General features: G+C 37.9%; 1 pseudogene; it reads right to left on the minus strand.

Annotated features, from left to right (window-relative positions):
• Positions 1-4,584: 4,584 nt before the first annotated feature.
• On the minus strand, positions 4,585-5,165 carry LOC121441266 (annotated as a pseudogene).
• Between the last annotated feature and the right edge of the window lie 1,302 nt (positions 5,166-6,467).

Raw genomic sequence — 6,467 nt, forward strand, 5'->3', positions numbered from 1 at the left:
GTAAAATACGAGGCATTTTAAAAGCAAGTTAAACGAACAGATTTTGAATACTGTCACCACAAAGGAAATGTGTTCAATGAGATAAGTATCTTTGCTCTGATTTGAACATTACACCATGTACTCATGTTATCAAAACATCACATGCTTCCCCATAAATATGCATAATTTTATATGTAGATTTAAATTAAAAAGTACATTCTTTCTTACTTGATATTTCCGTGGGCATCTGCTGTTGTGACTTTGGTGTTTCAATACATGGTGATTTCCTCTTGCATATGAGTTCATTGATGACAAGAAAGACAGTCCCAGTTGACCTCTGTAGACATGTAACACAAATAATGAACTCTGTTCTTTTAAGACAAGACACTGACACTTTCAGGATATTTTTCATTGTAGCCTAACTTATTCTGTTTTGAGGAATACACTGTACTGTGAAAACTTAATCAAGATGATTTTGTCACAGAATTCTTCTAAATTTTGACTCATTAAAAATATAACTGTATGTAGAATTTTCTAAACTAATTTGACATAAAATCTTTTTAGAATAGAACTTTGTGGGACACTCTGGTGTGGGAAGTCCTTTTGTATATATGTTGCTTTTATTGGTTAATGAATAAAGAAGATACTTTCAGCCAATGGCTTAACAGAATATAGCCAGGCTGGAAAAGATATTTACAGAGAGAGAGTAGACATAGTCAGAAAGAAGCCATGTAGCCCTGCCAGAGACAGATGCCAGATGCAGGATGAAACTTTATCCAGTAAACCACAGCCACGTGGTGATACACAGATTAATGGAGATGGGTTGGTTTAGGATATAAGAGCTAGCTAAAAATATGTTTAAGCTATTGACAAAACAGCATTGCAAACAATATATATAGTTTCTGCCTGATTATTTCAAGTCAGGGCGGTCGGGAAATGAACTAGCAGCCTCTGCTAACAATACTCAAAGAAATGTTGATTGAGTTTGAAGGCAATTTTGCATTAGACAAGCACACACCACCAGCCCTTAATTTGAAACTTTTTTCTTTGATTTTTCAAAACAGGTTTTTTCTGTGTAACTTTGGAGCCTGTCTTGAAACTCTCTCTACGGACTAGGCTGGCCTCAAACTCACAGAGATCCCCTGCCTCTGCCTACTGAGTACTGGGATTAAAGACGTGTGTCACGGCTGCCCAGCTAATTTGGAACTTTTGATCAAAATATTTCTTAAGGATTTGTATAAGGGTTGTTTTTAAGGCACATCTCCCTCATCTGTTCTGTCGCTGACTTACATTCCTTCTTATTCTGCATTTCAGCCCAATGTCTAAAGCTCTAAATTGAAATGGGATCATTCATACTTTGCATCCCTTCATCTGAACATTCTATTTGGGGGAGGGGGTGTTGGTTGCCTCTAAGGTGACTTTCAGAGGGGCCTTCCTATCATTAGATTCCTTGAACATTTATTTTATGTGATTATAAGGATCTGAGTGTGTGTTAGAATTTCTAGTCCTGGCTAGGCACTCCCTGAGTGCTCCTCCTCCTCAGAAGCCATCTCCAGCTGTTCCATCCGTTCTAGTGCTGTCTATTTCCTGGAGTTCACAGGACCCACATACTCATTCTATCTCTTCCCGCCATGTCTCCAAGAAAGACACTTCCAGAAAAGCCTTTCTCACTTGGGATTTTTGTAGGTATTTATTTCACTGAAGGTAGTCTCTGCCTACTACAATCACCATTTGCAGCCATAAATAACTACCCAGCAAACTTCTTAGTTCAACCTGCTTCCCTTCAGTTTCTAAGAGCCTTCCCAGTATCAATGTAGAAATGGAACCAGAGAACTGGTATAAATACCTGTATACTTTTTTTTGTCAAAATATTAAAGTGGGGAAGGCCTTAGTGGATCCATTTCACACACCCCAGTCACTTCTCTAGGAGTTGGCATTTGGGGGGTAAGCAGTATTCTGAGGTTTTCTTTAGGATAAGAAGGATCTTAGTAGAGACCCTTTTTCCCAAAAATATTTATGTTGTACATATTTAAATGGATAGGCTCAATTTATGTACATTTAATTATATATAGTCATAAGAAAATTGTGATTTTTAAAATAAATTTTGACTGAAAATTTTACTTAGAGATTTTAAAAAATATACACAGAACATGAAAATCTAATGTTCAAAACTTTGCTCTAAAATGTATTGTCTATCACAATTGAATATATAAAGATCAGGGAGTGAAAATATTGAATCCTTTTATTTTCCCTTATGATTTATAGGTATAAATTTCTCCCTCAGGGCAGAAAAATCAAAGAAATGAATGCATTACGCATGGGCTGATAAGACATTCAAAACATGCTGGTTGAAAAAATTGAGTAAAGAAATGAGATTTCAGGAAAATAAAATGAGATTTGAATGAATCCACAGATTGGAAGGCTTAAAGGAAATGTGGCAATAATATTTTAAGGTCTAATAATAAGACTCTACAGTTAGCATCAAATGAAATACAGGCACATTGTTTTAGAATTCCTGAGGGAATAAGTAGAATGATTAGCATGCTGGAGTGCCAAAAAGCAAAAGTAAGAAGAAAGGCAAATAGTCATTATGTATCTGTTCCCCCGAGGAAACACACTAGGAAGACATACACAGACAGACTCTCGGTATGTTCAGTAATTTGGGAAAGGAAGTTCTTGATTGCTTCCTATCAGTGACCATATGCAATATGGCTTTATAATTCTTTATGACGCTGAGAGTTGAAACATAGGACATCATGCATGTTAAGCAAGCACTCCACCATTGAGTTGTGTCGCTGGCCCTAATAGAAGTTTATGATATGATCTCAGTAAGGTAGTTTTCACCTGAGCCGAAAAATACTAATGGATGTCAAAATACTAAAATATTAGCAAAGATTTGAATGCATATTGGGAATGAAGTTGATACTGAAAAGATAGTTTACATTCATTGAAGAAAATCATTCAAGACAGCATTTCCTGAGAGAATGGTGTGATTGGCTATTCGTGGTTGTCAACTGGACTACTCTAGAACTAGAACCCAAAAATGAAGGATACAACTGTACGGGATGTTTCTGTTGTTGTCACTTGATTTGAAATATAAAGATCCACTTCTAATCTGTGTCTCAGAGTTAGAAATACACACCTTCAATTCAGATCTTGAAGTGAAAAGACACCTTTAATCTGGGCCACACCTGCTGCTGGAAGCCTATATAAGGACATAGAAGAAGGAAGCTTTTGCTCTTGGCCTGCTTGCACTCACCCTGCTTGCAAGTCCACTCCTTCACTGGCATTGGAGCCTCCTTCTTCAGGATTCCAGCATAGACTGAAGACCAGCCAACACACCCAGCTTTGTGGAACAGGGAAACCATTGGATTCTGGAACTTTCTGTTTCCAGCCAGCTATTGTTCGATTAGCTTGACTGCAATCTGTAAGTCATTCCAACGAACCTCCATTCTATAAATAGAGTAATTCTGTAAGTTCTGTTACTCTAGAGAACCCTGACTAATACAAATGGCCTCAAGGAATTCACTCATCACCCCCACTCAAGAAGCAATAACACAGCAGCCCTATCATCTGTCTCTTATTGGGATGACTCCGGTAAACTGGGGAGGAAGATAGAGATTATTGAAAATGTTAAATTCTGAAATAAGAAGTTCTCTTCCTGTTCATTACATAAGATTCTTAACGGAATTCCCTCAACATTTGGTTCTTGATCAGGAGCTAGAAAACTTCTTGTAAAAAATTAGTGCATCAGAAAAAAGTGATGCAAAAGATATAGCTATGCTTATCCCCAAGAATCTATGTTGAATTTTTCAGCTCATGAGTGTGATATACGCCTCCATTTATTTAGGCCTTTGATCTCCTTTATCAGCATATTGTAATTTTCAACCTGTAAATCTTGCTTATGTTTTGTTAAATTTATATGCTGAAGCATATTCTTTGAAGTGATAATAAATAATATAGGGTTTAAATTTCTGCTTCCTTGTGTTCTTGGTAAGTATATAGAAACATAATTGATATTTTTGTGTTGAGTTTATGTCCTATGATCTTGAACTCAGTCACTGGTTTTTAGAGATTCTTTAGTTTCTTTCGGATTTTTGCTTTTAAAAACAAGCATTTCCTCTCTTGCCTATGATGCATAAAAGGAATTAATCTTGTTCCCAATCTTAGTGAGGAAGCATTCAGTTTTTCTTCCACCAACTGTGATCCTGTTTGAAGTTTTCATGCATGTCCTTTATCAAGTTAAAAAAAAAAGCCCCCCTTTATTCCTCTTATCATCCTTCAGGGTTCTTTTGACTATCTCTTCTTACAGGGACTGTGGTCATACCTGCTTTGACTAGCGACTTTAAACAGCTGCATCTTTTAAAATTCACCACAGCATTTCACCAAGGCCTTGGATATTCCCACCTAGGACAGGGCATGACAGAGACATGATAGAGCACTATTTTGCCTGGTACAGTATTTCTCCACTGAACAATATGTGCCCAAGAATTCACCATTGGCCTTACATTTTCTTAAGATTATGCTATGATCCAAAGGTCTTCCTATATATCGTCCTATCGTTTTTTTTTATCCCTTCGAATGCATCATACCTCATTTTTCTTATTAATACAGCATTATCTTCCCTCTGTCAAACTTTGAGCCAACCGTTTTCTTCGGGCTTCCTGTGTAAGTGCAGGAAAAGAAGCTTAAAGGGCAGATAAGACACAGGAGAAAGAACTGTGGGAGGTGGAAGGGAACACTGCTGCTTTGCATAGCAAAGAGGATGAGAAAGGCCACCATTAGGCAAAAGAGCTCCATGGCTTCTGAGAGGGCAAAGCCCAGAATTGCGGAGGAGACGAGTTGTTGCCTCAGGGAAGGGTTTCTGGTATAGCCAATGATGAGGCTTCCAAAATCAATCCCAATCCCAGCTCCAAAACCAGTCATCATAACTGTGGCAGCTCCAGTCCCAATGAACTTGGTGACTGGGTCAATGGTCAATATTCCTTGAAATGTCGCTGGTTTGGAAGGTTCAGCTAGGAATGAGTGAGGTAGGAGGACTCTAGACTGCCAGGCTACTGAGGCTCACATCTGTCAGTGCCTCTGGCTGAGATGAACTTGGAGCAGGTATACATTTTCAGGGGTGAGGGATGCTAAGGCAGGAGAGCTGCTCCCAGGGGCAGAGAAGACAGAGAAAATACCTGCATTTTGACCTAAAGATATCCCTTCTACAGCTTTTCTTTTCTTTCAAGGGAATTTCTACGGCTAAAACTAATCCTAGCTTAGTGCATGCTTCCCAGAAGACCGCCACTGATCTATGAGGGTTATTCTGAACACCAAATGAAGAATTTGCAATTCAAGAAAGTAAAGTTTTTATGGGTAAAGAACTCTTAATATTTGCTCCTCTTGGTAACATCCATTCATGGATTATATCTTGGTTTCCTAATTTTTCTTGAAATATAATATATACAGAAAATTCAAAAGTCATGATTAGACAACTATTTAGATATTCATAAACTAAACACACCCATGTAATTAGTGCCCACTCAGACCGAAAAACGGTTTTATCAGGCCCTTCTGAAGTTTCTTTCCTATCTCCTCCCAATTACAGCCCATCAAAGATATCTTATACCTGAGTTTAACACAAAGAACATTTTTACGTTTTTTTGGAAATTTACAAAAATGCAGTCTTATAGTATACATATTTATGCTTTTAACATTATACTTTCTGAGATTTATCCGTGTTTCCATGTAATATAGTCAACTGATTGTAGTGATTATAGGTCAAACTCTTTCTTCATTCTAGGTCTTATCAATCAAGAATCAGATTGGAGATGCCCAGCCCAAGTATTTTATCATGTTCAATTGTCACCTGACTTTCCCTGATTCATTGAAGGCAGCTTCTGCCTCTCCTCTTAAAAGAACACTATTTCACAGGTCATGACTTGTAAAAAATGTTCCCAAGAGTCTGTTTACCTCCCCAAGTATCTTTTTCGTGTTATCTTATTACTCTCCCTGGGACCATTAAATCCTTCCCATTCTGGAGGACTACTGTTCCCTTTTTGCCAGACTTTGGCTATATAGTGTTTTTCTTCTTGCTTTTGTAGAAAAACTTCTAAATGTCTTCCTGCCTATTTGTACCATCATTTATAAATTCAGAGTCCAGGCCCAACTCCAGGGACCACAGAGCTGTACAGACGCTTTGTGTAAAGGAAGAACATGTTCTTATCTAGGATTTGTTCTTCCCTGAGATCTCTTCCCTGGTTGGAACCAGCGACAATTTATCTAAAGCACACGGCCACCTTTGAGAACAAGATGCTGAAAGGTAAGACAATTATTTCACATTTTATGACCTTCTTGGTGCTTGAAAGCAGCTGTCTCCACTCTAAGTCCTTATCAATGACCCAGGTTTCTGTCATAAGGCAAGAGAACAACTGTGTTTTGAATTACCTGCGTTTGAAGATTCAGTGTCATCAGGCTTGATAGCACAAGTCTGTAATTCTATTTCT

Source organism: Microtus oregoni, unplaced genomic scaffold, assembly GCF_018167655.1.
Source record: "Microtus oregoni isolate MIOR12 unplaced genomic scaffold, Mior012 000074F_006, whole genome shotgun sequence".
Classification (NCBI taxonomy): Eukaryota; Metazoa; Chordata; class Mammalia; order Rodentia; family Cricetidae; genus Microtus; species Microtus oregoni.